At 35.1% G+C, this 15,277-nt stretch overlaps 1 protein-coding gene across 3 annotated transcripts in view; it reads left to right on the plus strand.

Annotated features, from left to right (window-relative positions):
- The first annotated feature begins 2,849 nt into the window (after window positions 1-2,849).
- The window catches only part of LOC139988965 (uncharacterized), a 41,094-nt gene continuing 28,666 nt past the window's right edge, over window positions 2,850-15,277 (plus strand). For all 3 annotated transcript variants that reach the window (XM_072006791.1, XM_072006789.1, XM_072006790.1), the window contains exon 1: window positions 2,850-3,098. The gene's annotated coding sequence lies outside the window, so the exon portion shown is untranslated. The remainder of the gene's footprint in view (window positions 3,099-15,277) is intronic.

The following is a 15,277-nucleotide window of genomic DNA, read 5'->3' on the forward strand; positions in this document are numbered from 1 at the left end:
GTAGTTTGAAACAAATTTTACTATTTTCAGCTATTAATGATTGTATATATATATGAGCAATTATATATGTATATTTTCAGAAAAGCGTAAAATTGAAAAATCCCTGTTCATTCGACTTTGTTTAATTCAAAGTACTGAAAATATTAAATACTACTATCCCTTTTTTCCTTTAAGTTCGTGTCATTTCCTTTGCAATACCGAAATAGACTAACGTTATTATATTTCGATTGGAAGGAGATCCGTAACATTTACGAATACACAAAGCATTTTATTTTCAATCCTACAATATACTTTATGATAGTTAGAAATGCGATTATGTGATGCAAAGCATTCAAAGACCGCTCCATTTCTGATAATAACCTCACCAACAATAAATCCTCCGGTAAAATCAACTTCTTTCATGCACTGTAAACACGTAACGAAACGAATTTCGAATATTTATCAAACAACAAAATAGCATAACTCGGATAAAGTGCACATCTTTTTGTATTGTAATTAATGTAGCAACCGTGGTACTATTTTATCAGATCGTAATATTTGCGTATATGGCACTTAATTACTCTCGTGAAGAATTCACATAATGCAAAATCTTAATATATGAATGAGGGCTTTATCTACATTATAAAATTATTACCTAATAGCAACATAAAATAACATTCATGGCAGATGTAACTGAACTACCGCGCTCTGGTATATCTCTATTTTATCAGACGTGTTTTTTCTAACTATGAAACGTGGTAAAAACGATGTCATAGTAATAACTAATATCTATCTATTAATGTTAAGACACCAGAGATTTTCATATGTATCATATAGATACATACATACGATTTTAGCAAGCAATATCTGCTGGCTCTCTTCGATAAAGGAAAAGACGCTAATATATAACCAGAACAATGAAAGAAAAATGCTCGTCACCCTCTGCTCTTGTAAAGGTGCATATAGAACCAGTAACACGGTAACGATTATTTTTTATTGCTCGTGAACAATGGAGCGAAACGAAAATTACAGCCTGTGAGGCTTGCGTTGTCGTTTCACAGTGAAACATTAACTTTTACAGTTAAACTATACGTGTCCTCGAAAGTACTAATAAAATGATACGTGTTCTCGCGTATACCGTATACTATGTATCCGCATCACTCCATGATGCGTAAAGCTTTGTACGAACAGTTATCTTGGTAAATTCAGAAATATCAATACATTGTGATCGGTGCAGAAAAAACTAGTAAAGTATCTAAACTGCCATGACTGTAAATTATAGTATAGGAAATACGCAAGCTAGAAAAAGTTATATTAGTTGTGATAACGATTATTTTTATAATTTTCTTTATGACATTACTTTGTGTTTACTTTGTGTTTTATTATTGTCATTTACATTCAATCTAAACCTAACTCAAACCTAACTCAAACCTAACTCAAATCAAACGCATAATTTCAACATATCTACATGCTCAACTATCTATCGTGTTAGAAAATACATACGTAAAATGTTTTGTATTCAAGCGAGATATAATCACTGTATTATCGAGGTTAGTGACACTCTACAGCCGATCGTGGTGTACGCTGATATTGAGCTTAATGATCGTTTCCGGTGCTCAATGTCAACCGTTCAATGTCGGTGTCGGTGCCCACATTTGCATGAAGCGGATACGAACAAGTACAAATGTAACAAAAATATATTTACAAAAGGAATAAACTATTTTTTCTGTTTATGTGTGTCTAAGGTATAGAAAATAAAACTCCTTAATATTCACGTTTTTAAGGATTAAAATCTATATATTTATACAGTGTCATTAATTTCCATTAATATACTCCAGAGAGAAATACTCCAGTACCTATTTTAAGAAAAACAATTTTAATTTGTGATAATAATTAAAAAAGGTAACAACCGCTGATCAAATTTCAATAATTATAATCTATAGATATCTTTTTATCAGTATATTAATGATCTTCGATATGAATTCAAATGTCGCGTACTTATTAAATATTTATCAAGTAAAATATTTAAATGTCACAAATCTTTTCTCACATGCCTTTCCCCATACAACTTGGATAAGAAGGATAACTATTCCCTTTTCCTGCTCAATGTCAATTCCACGCCTATAAGGCATCGCTGCATAGCTTTACTCTGTACAATAACTTATAAATAGAGGAAAGAATAACGGAAATGAAGATAGTTATGTTTTACATCATGTCGAAGATTGTAACTTTTGAACAAAATATATTTATTATAAATAATTGAGTCAAATATCCATTATCTAATTATGATAAAGACTATTTGACGAAAATTTTTTATTACACTTGAGAAATCTTAAAATTTGAAAATTCAATAATTAAGACGAATATTTATTAAAGAAAAGCGATTCAAATAGAAAGTCCTTTAAGTTAAATAAAATTTATTACACGACAAACGAATAAACTACACTGACATAATAGCAAATCTATATTCATAGATTCGAAGATGTAATCGACATTATCTATCTGATTAAACAATATAATGATCTAACCAAGAGTGTCCATATGTTCAAATATTTGTTGAAAACAAAAATTACATATATTTAGACAATCCAATGAGATTATAATATTTAAATGATTCTTTGGTATTCATGTATCATACCAATTTATCAAGAAAGATCGTAACGTAAAATTGTAAACGCATAAACACATGTAGAGTAATATCAAAAGTCATTTATTATGTATAAATTGATTTAAAATCGATCATCGTTAGAACAAATTGTCACTGTACAATTTCTGTTTATATAGAGGGAAAGGGAGATACACTCTACAATGGAGAGAGAGAAAAAGAGAAAGAGAAGGTAGGAATCGAGGCTGTCGGTGAAGGCGCAACGAGAGGCACGTTCAGTCGTCCGGACCCGCTCGGTCGGTCTAAACAGATGGTACCTGATCGTATTCCCTGCTATCGCAGTGGCTCTGTCAGGTCTTCACTCGTGTATAGTGAAATTTTGCTCTTAATTGTGCATTTTTAGAAAAAACGCAAGCATATACCATAGAAAGGATACACTATTACAAACAAAACCGACGATGATTCAGTGGGACCTCTGTTGAACGCATCGATTTTTTACGAGGACAGGTATCAGGTAAGTTAAAGGAATTTATTAACTTGAATTCTGTAACGACCTTTAATAGAATACTGTGGGAACAATGTTAAGGATTGTTTCTTTCGTTACGTATTTTGATCGATTCGTCAAAATATTGCTTGCTCTTCTTTCATGGTGTATTTTATAATTTTATTAGCGGTAACAGGATAGTGAGTGTTTGGCTTGAGACAGCTGTTAAAATATTTTACGAATCACACATTGGTCTGTTGCACAACTTGATATAAATTAAACAAAAGATGTTTTGAAGGTTCCTTTGACTACAAAAAATGTATCGGAATCTAATTTTATTATCTTATCACTTGAATATTCATGTTGTTTATATATTTTAAGCGAGCTGTTATTAGTCATTCATCGTTATTAGTAAAACATCTTTTGCAGTACGTTTTAAATAACTCTCACTATATGGAAATATTCGATTAGCGCATAAATTACATTGTTGTTTTGCATACATGTTGAATTTTCAATTATCGGAATTTCGTTCGTGCGCTTCTTCTGCTCTCTGTGAATCATTGCCGAGTTCCCGGTTGTCTATGTATTGAAGCCGGGTCTCACAAAAGGGAAACCATGGGAAGAATTGCGTAATCATATTATTCATAATTAACGAGAACACTTTACAACGCTTCGAAGACGCCACTTTAACGATGTGAACGACGTATTACCATGGATACCATTTCGAAGATGCTAGGTTAATGGCTAAAATCTGCTTACAGCTGATTTTCAGGAAGCTTTTTAGCCTCATATTTCTCATTCTTGTTCCTTTCTTTTTAGACGTCATGTTTCTTTTGTCTACAGATAAATTTTGAGATTTCTGTTGCGTTCGAGACGTTTTCATGATAAACAATTATTCATTATAGCAAACAATTACTTGCACCTTGCATTATGTTTACACTAAATGATTCGCTAGGATTACATAACTAACTGTTAACGGTGAATGGTAGAGTTACGATATATTAAGTAACTATGTTAGCTAGCGTACATTAAATTTGTTCTGAACTGCTTTTAAGCGCGATTTTAATTTTAATTTTTGCTTAGAGATTAATATTGATCGATTGAAAGAATTATAACTCCTTCGTTTTGGCAAATTTGTTTAAATTTATTTGCGTATTTACAATCTACTCTTCGACACCAGTGTGAGTAATAAGTAAATTAAGTTTGTAAATTAAGGCTAGAATACAATAGCTGGTAATCGTATAGAAGCAATTTTACGATTATTTTTAGTAAGTGAAAATAAAGAGAATGTCAATTAGTTAATAAAAGAAACAGGAGATAAAAGAAAACATAGAAAAATACTTGATTTGTCATGTTTTTTAAGATATCGATAAGATTTTTTCCTAAGAATGCACACTGATCTCATCGTTATGTGACTAATCCTACATTTTAACAAATACACAGATTATACTTATGTATGTGTTAGCTTCAAGAAGGATAAATTTAGTTTTGTGCCACTGAACATTAATTGGAATGATTAGAATATCGTTTCTAAATACATTTGCATATTTCATAACGTTTTCTGTGCTCTAATAAAAATTTTAATTTTTGTACAAGAACAACTATGTAATTAAATTAGATGATAATCAGCTGGCAATGAGATGAAAAATGAACTGGTGCGTTAAGTATGTTTCGTATTTATCAAAACCATTTAGAGCAAAAAATATAAATATCAGTGTGAACATATTTATAGAATCACGTTTATTTATTCTACTAACGATGAGTCACCTTAATCGGGTTAGCGATAGCTAAGCTCCTTATCGTTAACGTTATGTATTTCAGAAACCTCTTTCGATAAACGTTGTATATATTTCACACATATGCATTTTATATGCAAAGGTTATTAATGCAAACTTTTTATGTAATTAATTATAATGTTACACATATTCTGAACTTCGTTACGGCCTGAATGGAAACTTGATTACCAAAGATTTATTCACTGATCCCTAAAAGAAATGTTATTTTTTAATTGCAGGATATGGTACAGTGAAACTCTTTGGTTTTCATTAGTTTCGCAAGTAAAAATTATTTAAGGATTCGAAATTTTTAATTAAATCAAATAGCAGTAATAGTAATAGCAAATAGACTTATCAATTAATGTGGCAATTAAGAAACTTTGTTTAAAAGCAGTATGAGAACACCGTTGTATTATAATCATATGGTATCAACTTTTAGTCTCTCAATAAATTACCGACGGACGTTAATACTGCAATTTTGAGTAGAACGAATGAAAAACACGTAATAGTAAAATGTGATTCGCATGGAAACGGAGTACTACATGCCTCATCGATGATACAGTCTACTCGTAATTTATACTTCACGCGTAATTCATCAACCGTATATTAACATTCGTTAGATTATCAAAAAACTCTCGAGATTACTGCAAACGAATGGCGTATAATTATAAAGAATTTAATCAACTAAGCAGTCCAGGATTGATTAGCGTGGCCCAAGTAATCTGTCTTAGTCAAGGAACCATGGAGCTTCATAAATTGATTCGTCTACGTGAAATTATTCGGAGAATTGTATGGTTATTGTCAAAGCAATCCTCTCTTTTCCTCACGATTTGATCACCAACTGGTTTCTTTGATGGAAACACCGTACATCGTACATACACCAAATATTCGTGTACCTAAGCAAAAGTGTAAAGATAACTGGTTCATCGAAATGTGCTTACAGTGTGCTTATAAACTACGGAATGAACTCGGTGATATTAAAGTAGAATTTCGTACGCGTCGTTATTTTTCTCTTATTGATCGTAGTCTATGATAGCCACTATTCACCATGCTATTCATCCATTTTCAACACGCTTCCGTTTCCTAGTTACAATAGTCGTTCGTGGAAAATTATGGTAATTGAATACAGGAGACAAATTGTCGAATCACCCTAGGAAAAACAGATCTACGAAATAAAACCAATTTAAAAAGTATTATAATATACATTACTCACCGTGAGAACAAACAAATATATAAGGAAAAGCTGAGTTATTAAATATACGATATTTGATGCTAAAAAATGGAATTATATCACTACTTCCGTAATAGAAATACATTGCATCAATATATTCAGTTCGTTCATAGGATAAGGGACAATTTGATTTTTTATATAATAATCGGGTCATTTAAATGTTACACTTCGACGGATACTATCAAAATGATTTCACGCGGAAAAATTACAAGCGCTGAAAATGATTCGCGATTAACTGTATTCGTTGAACCGCATTGGTGTGGCTCATCTAGAAATGAAAGCTTTCGAGTGAAAGTACCGTGTTTTTTCTGCCGTAAATCTTTTATAACACAATGCAATTCGACATTGTGATCTTGAACAAGCGAACGGACGAACGACCAGTGTATCACAACGTGTTTCAGCCTCCATAGGACGAGATGTAAAACGAGTAACTTGTCTTCGCTTTGTTCATGGTTACTTATGCGCGTTTAACAGAGGCCAGCAACGAAATAGACAAAGAGAGAATATCATTTAAGTGGCGCATGGAGTGAAAGTCCGAATATAACGAGTGCACGGGGTCTGCCAATAGCTGTTTCACGTGCTGCATAATTAATGTCGTTTCACAAATAGGAACGTACGCGATATCGTCGGATATTAGTTTTTGTTCCTTCGATTTTCTTTTTTATTTCAAATGTACGCGATGGCTGTGCATGGGAAAAGTTGTGAGTAGTAGATACACCGAAATTTTGAAGGAACGTGATCGATCGTCATCAACCTTAATTTACCAGACTATGTTAAAATATAATGTTAATTTTGCGAATAATTCTTGTTGTTCAATTTTCCAGTAAATGGGTAGAGAGTCATTTAGTGGACCGTGAATTTATCATGCAGAATCGATTTAACACGCGTCAACCACTTTGAAAAAACGATACTGTCTTTTAAACCGCTTCGAAACTCACTGTCTCACGATGAAAGCTACAAAATACAGTAAAGGTGGACGAGGGTTAAAACTGATCGATTTATATATAAAGTCTCCGCACCTTTCACTAAACCTCCTGTAGTTTGTAACTTTGCGAAAATCTTCTTGGTACATGCGTCGATGTAGGTACATATCTCTGTCGTTGATCAGAATTCGAAGCACGCTGTTGCGGTGGATGAACGTCCTTAAAAAGAGAAATATCCAGGAAAATTTAAAAGATAACCTGGAAAGGAACGCGATTGCACAAACGCACGACTCATAACTCAGGGCTATACTCGCCCCTATTTTTCTACAGCTTGCAGTAAAATTGCGGCTGTCCAAGAGCTGGCGGGTATGGCTCGCGTTCCACGGTTTCGCGTATTACCATTTAAGTTATCACGTTCGCAGGGACACGGACCAGTTCCATATCTTGAACTTTAATCGGCCAGCGTCACGGTAGAACGAACCCATACGCGCGTATCACACGTGTCACGGCACCTCCCCGTTCTCTTCCAAACGTACCCCTTCCGCTCTTATGCTCTGATAATAATTCGCCCGACAGATATCAAAACAGCCTCGAGCCGACAGCCGGGAAGGCCGTCTATGTCCGACCATATCGTTGGATTATTATTATTATGCATGGATTTCATGAACCGGTCGTCCGTATTTGCTGACATCCTGGCGGTTAAGTAACCAGCTAAGATGGTCCGAAAGCAGCACACGCTTTGCGCGTGCCAACCCCAAAATCGGATATACAGAGTGATCGTCCTACTGATCATCGAAGCGTTTCGATTACTTCCGCTAATTTGTCACAAAAAAATATTTGAAGAACAGATCGTTAGTTTTTAATGGGGTAAGACATTTTCGGCAGTTATAGCTTCACAACCAAACTGGTAAATGCAAAAATGGCTAGAGTTAACGGTTAATACGATATGTCTTCACGTTTTTATTGTATTAAGAAAAGCATGACTCATAAGTGAAATTTTATAATTTCCTAATATCATAATTAATAATTTACTTAATAATTACTGGTAATTCACTAAGTTATGTGCTGTTAAGGTGTAATTTTAAGAGTAATGGCTTTGATCTATTTTGATTGTGTAATACAACCGTTTTATTAACATTAAATTAGATGATAATCGGTAATGTGTTAAGAGGTTTTCTATACCGTTAATTATATGTAAGTCTGAGATTTATTTTGCTAAAATTTGCGCTTCTTCTTTGAAAATAGAAAAATAGGCTATGGATTACATGAAAGTGAAAGAGAAACATTATCGAGCTAACCGTCGATAAACTGGAATTTATAAAATGCAACGTCATTCTGCCCAGTTGGCTAGAAATTACTCTCTTGCTTCTTCTTCTTTTTTCGTCGAAATTACCACTGCTATTTACACAAATACGAGCCGTTAAATTACGTAGTTTACTTGCAACTTTTTATATAAATTCTCCTTACGGTTAAATCGAAAAATCTTATAAACAGCAATTTATACTAACATTAAAAAAAATTTAACACAATCTACAACATATTAGCAACTGGCGTACAATTTAAAGAAAACGTATATATACGATAATAATTTATGTCACTTAAATTTAATCCAGATTAAGGCCAAAATAATACTTGGAAAATATATTAGAACATAATTTTCGTGAAATAGCATCAGATATGATTCTTCGTTCTCTGGACTTACTTAAAGAAATATGTACTTTCCATGCTATTCGTAAATATGGTTCTCGAGAGAGGTTGTCCTTGTCCTTGAACAGGTGGTAACACATGACGGCTTTGAGTTCAAGAAACGATGGCACACGTGTTTTTAGATAACCCCATGTAAAGTGTTAATTATGTTTTGTATTACTACGTTCGATGTGAATGGCGAACGTATGTACAAAAATTAAATTGTCTCATGCATTCATAATCACAGCACAGCAAAGCACAGCAAAATCATTCAGAACATAGACAGTTATCTTTATCATATGACATTTTGTACTACTTTATGTAATGTTACCTTTTCATATACCGTCAAACGCTAATTTACATTCCTATCGTTCGCACTATTCTATTCAAGCAATCCATTTAACTGTGCATCTTACGCGGTCGCCCGCAGCTAGGTTTTAACCCGGTAACCAGCGAGTTTTCACGATCTCCTTCATGATCCTCGTATGCGACCTCAATCACTATCAACCATTGCCTGCATGGTCATTTCTACGACCGACATTCGACGCATTTAAATTCTACACCGTTGTCACAGGCTGGAAAATCTTGTTTCGTATTCACCGTGATCGAGTCTAGCCACAGTTTGGAATACGCGTCGCGTCGTGTCGTAGCACCTGAACAAAGAACATGCCGGCGCACAACGTTCAATACATCGACAACTTTGCATTTCATCCTCGATGGGACAATTTAGCGCGTGAGTCTGTGCTTTAATTGAAGCGACGAAGAGAATGTAACTTGTATTCTTCATAGTCGGGAAACATTTCTAGGATGAACGTTCAACATGCTTGTAAGTTGCGACAGCCGAATACATAAATACTTGTACTCAAAATGGATTCCTTTTTACTTCACCGTTTATCGATTCGTGTTATTTATGTGTATTATATTATCTTAACAAAATATTACTTTTCGTATATTATAATTTGGAGTTTACTTTCTGTGTTAAAACAATCAATATTTGCATAAGTTGGGGGAAATTAAAGGTTATTTTGATGTGTTTAATGAACGCGAAACGAAAGTTTCTCGACTCAATAGAATTCACAGTAAGTTCGCATATGACGGTTTTCCATTGTAATAGATTTCCTCGGATTGTATACATACGTTCCCAAGATTGAGTCATCGTAGCTGCGTTATGTAAGGATGAGATTACTGCGTTCGAGAATGAAAAATATATTAGAGACATCGACCGTATGTACAGCCTCAGAACCAGAAGACTGAAATTTCATATGAGATAACGCCAATCTCCTTGCTAATGAGGATAGTTAACGTGGAGAAACGACAAACAGCTTCTAATTTCATCTGTTAAATCGTAATTATGTAATTGTCACCTTGAAAATGCTAAATTTTTCCAATCTTTTAGTAAACCGACTTATTCAATTTCGACTTATTTAATAAAATAGAATTTAATTCACATAAATTCATAGCATCTTCTAAGATTTTTCAAGTAGAAGTTTTTAAAACATAAAAAATCGTTTTTACGAAGCTCAAACTATCTGAAAGTAAAAAATAAAAGTATCGAATGTGTGAAATACAACTTAGTACTCTGACTTCTGAGTCAGAGCCAGAACCAAGCGGGAGATTTATTTTTGTGAAAGTTTGGCATTAACGATCTACGTGATCGAGTTGACGGCCCTTTTCACGGTATTGGACCATGGCTGGGGATAGTGACTCAGGTAAGAGGATTCCTTTGGTCATTCATAAAAATTCCTGTCTGCGATCCGGGGGCGAGTGTTCTGATTCTCAGAGTTGGATGAATGAAACTAGACACCGTTCAATATCGACACCTCTGACATTCAAGGATTCTCTTTCGTGCTGTCGCTATCTCATTTCTAGTTCCCCGATAGTTCATTTGATATATCAGATGACCACGAGAAAAATCGGCGCTTCTTTGCTACTTCATCCGTTACGCATCGTATTTGTGCTGTAACACGTGGGAAAACAAAAACAGAGCAATTGCGGAGCTAGTGAACCGTTTGGATGACGTTTTCAATATATGTGGAAATTTTATATAAAGCATTAAACGTTGTGGAGAACGATTTCGATTTTATAAAAAAGCTTGTTTCTTTCTCATGTATTAATTTTAAGCCTGTGATTTGAACTTCTGAAAAATTATTTCTCCTTTGGTTGCACAATGTTCCCTGTTTTAATTTATACGACACCTTAACACAATTATTGGACTGGTTTAAAGGGAAGATTTGTAAAATACACGAGCAACGTAAAGTTTCACCATATTGGGGAGCGGCGAAGCCAAGAATCGACTGCATAGAACTTTCCAACTAGCCGAAGTGCGTGGAAAAGACCAAGGACGGGAAGATCGTTCGGCAGGAAGAGAAGCGATTAGAAGAAGGAGCGGTTAAACCGGAAAGTCGAGCGTGGCCGAAGATACCTCGGAGCAAAACGATCTTCGAACAAGCTAGTTCTCCGAGCAACCACGATTACCCTCGTAATTGCTCGCGTCGTACGTATCGGACTTCCGGTCGTGAGCTCTTAAGAGGGATACGTGGCCCAGGGTTGGCGCGTGTCCTTGCGCGTACCACAAAACGCGACCAACGGCGCACTAGAATTCTTCGTATCAATGTTAGAAAAAGGATATAGAGTTAGATACCTGTCTATTACGAATCTGTTTCTGTTACAGTACGAGGTTGTTGGATCGTCTGATTTTTATATTCCACTGATGTGTTAGCGTTCGTTGAGATTCTTAAGTAGTTTCGGTCAACACGAGTCAGACATTTACAGAATCGTATTTAAGCGACATTACAGGGCGATATTACATACTATAGTTCTTAATTTAGAAGCTTATCTTAGATTACGAAAATTAGCTTTAAATAGATAGTTTGTAAAATGTTTTGGTCATTGGTGGTTATAAATGATTAATATGTAATATTATCCTACAAGGCTGTTAATATTAACTATGTTTCCTCTATAGGTAATAAAAATGTGGCTTCTAACTACGTATACAAGACAACTTTCAGATACCTATACATATCTCTTATAACCAGTTTTCTGAGAAGATGCGATCGTTACATGTTGGATGTCCGGTTGTTCTTTATGAACTCTTAGGAAACTCAGGATATATCCTTGCGAGCCTTCGACACGTAATATTGAATCCTTTTTCTATAATCCAGCTACCGCGGCTGTAACCGTATAACGAGTAGAAAAAACAATAATTACATTGTGTAGTGGATGTGGAAGCAAATGAGTTGTTACAGTCGCTGTCAATTTTATAGTCTGATCTCCTTCTTCACTTCTTCAAATACGATAGCGAGAACTTGTTTCCCAGTTAAGATTAGTTGGTTGTTAATTTCACTAGAAATATATTATTTATGGTTACGTTGATAGTATTCCCATTGAAAAACTTCACTAGAAGTTATGTCTGCAATTTGCCACTTTCGTACAACTTTCACTCGATATATCATTTCAATTTTATTGTGCATATTATTTGTTAATTATAACTCAGTAAAAATATTTAGTGTTCTCTTTCAAAGAACCGAAGTATTTGATATATTTTGACAAAAACATGCATAAATTTTACGCTGCGAATATATATATATTTTTTTTTTTTTTTTTTGGAAGATCGATTTCACAGTTACACCGTTATTATACATTTCCTGTTGCTTCGTAGAATTGGCTACAGTTTCCTAGGAAACATAATAAATCGTTATAATTACGGAACCAATCGATTACACGATACAAAAGTCTACAAAACAGAGAAGCGCGTAATAGACGAGCGACGAAACTATCGTTCACCGGCGGTTTTTTGTAGTTAATTCATTTTGAAAGCCTATCAATATTCTTGTAGCACTTGCACAACGTGTACATACGAAGAGAAACGAGTATTGGTTGTCGAAGCATAGAAAGCATTAAAACGAAAAGTCACGTACTACGTAAACACGTTGGACGATCGAGAAGTACGTTTTTGGTTCGTCAATGTAATGGTAATCCCGCCACGATCTTCAAGTTTCTTGACACCCAAACGCTGGTCGACCAAATGGAATCACTTCTGCACACAATTACTACGATATGAAAGGATCGAGATGAAAGGACCGTTTGTTGCCTCATTTTCCTGATCGATGCGTTCGAAAGTGCCTCTTCAATGAAAAGTGAAACGCCAGAAAATTCTTTTTGATCGGAATGAATTAGCTGTTAAAGGAAGAACGATCACGGAGATAGCAGCTGTTCTAGGAGCGAGATTGAAATCTCCTGACAGGAAGTCTTAATGCATGAAAGTGGCCATTAACCGAGTCGATTAGTCTTTTTCTTGTGCTGTTAAGAAATTCCAGAGAAAACATTTGTAATTCTATGTATGTATATTTTTTTTCGATCTTTTCGTCAGAAACAGGTAGAATTTTCCAGAAATGGACTCTTTCTATCCTTTTTCAGTATCTACGTACCTCTCAATAAATGAACAATTTGCGAGACATGTCAAAACGAGAACAAGATTTCACACAATGCTAAGATAACATTTCGTTGAAACTCGCTTATCTAATACCAAGCGATATTTGTTAATGTCTCCAATAAAGCATTATGTACGTGTCACCGAGGGAATTCACTTATTTAAACAATTATATGTTATCCCGTGAACGACGTCATTGTTCGGTTCTGTTTCAATGCAATAGTGTTTGATAAAGATATACTGCATTCGCGGCAACTTCACGGCTCCGAATTGTCTTTCTTGTATGTTCAAGATGGAGAAAGAAGGATTGCCCGACGATCGGCCTTGAGTCCCCGTCCTTTACGCACACGCATACCTTTCGTATTGTATCCAATGCATGTATACTACACGCGTGTAACCAGATGCATAAATGTCAACTACAGGCTCCATTTAAATATCACATCCTCACTTGTCTGCCGTTGAACACAATAACGTTTCAGAGAAAAGAATTAATAGTGATTCGTAAGTTGATCGATCGATCACTTCGCAAATTATTAGTACTTTTTGAAATAATTAATAAACGAACCACTTCTTTGGTTAATCATCGGAACGGCAGAATCTTGAAAAATGATTTTCTTTTACACTTCGTTGATTAACGTAAAAAGTTTGAAAGTAATATATTCCTAGAAGAACATAAATGAATTTATACAGAAAGTAGATTAGGCACGAGGAAGCGAATGGAATGATTCTTTGCCAAAATAGTCCAGATACTTACACGTCCGACGTTCAACGTGCTAATTAGCATAATGACTGAATGTATGTAGACTGAACCGCAAATGGTTAGTTTAACAGCACTAGGTCTTTGTTATGAATAGTCATGTACCATTATTCGCCTATATATCCATATGGAAGTAAAAAGTATATATTTCGTTAAGATTAAATTTCTCAATTTCAATAATAATTACATCGACAAAAATAATAATACGAAACTTTAATATGAAACTTAATAGGCATTTTATCGCGAATGGTATTTACTAAAAATATTTCAGAGCTTCACAACGCTTGAAATTGAAATAAACTTCGAGTGTGTTACAAAATGTGTCAATATGTTTTCTCCGTGCTTAATTCCAGTTGCATATTTTGGAAAAAATCCTGAAGAAAAAACGGTAAAAATTTCGCTGAAATGATCGACGAGAAGCAGGATGTAACGTGAAACTTCACGTTCCCATAAGTCGCAGCATCTCATAGGCGAACGTGAAATTTCCATTAAGCGGTTTCACGCGCCAGAAAATCGGAATGTTCGCTTTCTGTGGCGCACCCTGTATAAAGTACGTACACAGATGAGCGCGGAAACGCGCGCACACGCGTACACGGTTGAACACGCACGTAGGCCATGCCGAGGGCATAGTTACACGGCTATTCCAGCGTGGAATGTCTGGCATGTCGCTCTCGTCAAATGGCCAGAAAATAAAAGGACTAGCTCGGCTGTGGCCTTGATAGGTTTCCACCGGGTACCGGGCACCGGATTCCCTACGGTCAGCTACCACGATCTTAAGGGGTCAGCTTCCTCGAAGATGACAAGATATGAAATACGCTGGTTGCCGTGTTTCATAGTCGCTCGAATATTTCTTCATTGCTTGAACTAGAAGCGAAACAAGGCCTTCCAAGTGCCGAATCGATCGATTATGACCTTCATAGAGATAGATAGATCCTCTGATGGGAATTTCGTTTGATCGATGAAAATCATTTTTTGTGCAAGCCGCACGGAAATTAGACTTGATCATGATGGAGATGAAGAATTAAACTTCCGAAGTAACGATTATCTACAATTAAGAGGAGGAGTCGTTGATGTATCATTACGATGATGCACTCTCGATGATTTCTGCGAGTAATCGATGTTACTTTAAATGAAATTTGACATGTTTTCTTAAATGTCGTTCTTTTTTTGTCGTTGGCATCTTTATTTTTGAATTTTACATTGTATGAATTTTTTACGCATACGAATTTTCTCCATGCCGTCATTAATTAAGCAAAGAAACTCTCTGTGTAATATATGCGCATACACCTTTCTAATTTTCACTATACCCACAGGAAAAACAGCATGCGAGGCAATGTACGTATATTTAACGTCTATATCTCGTTTGTTCTCTTGATCAAATTTTCTTTGAGGCTGCATTCGCACCCGC

This window comes from Bombus fervidus, chromosome 7 (genome assembly GCF_041682495.2).
Source record: "Bombus fervidus isolate BK054 chromosome 7, iyBomFerv1, whole genome shotgun sequence".
NCBI lineage: Eukaryota > Metazoa > Arthropoda > Insecta > Hymenoptera > Apidae > Bombus > Bombus fervidus.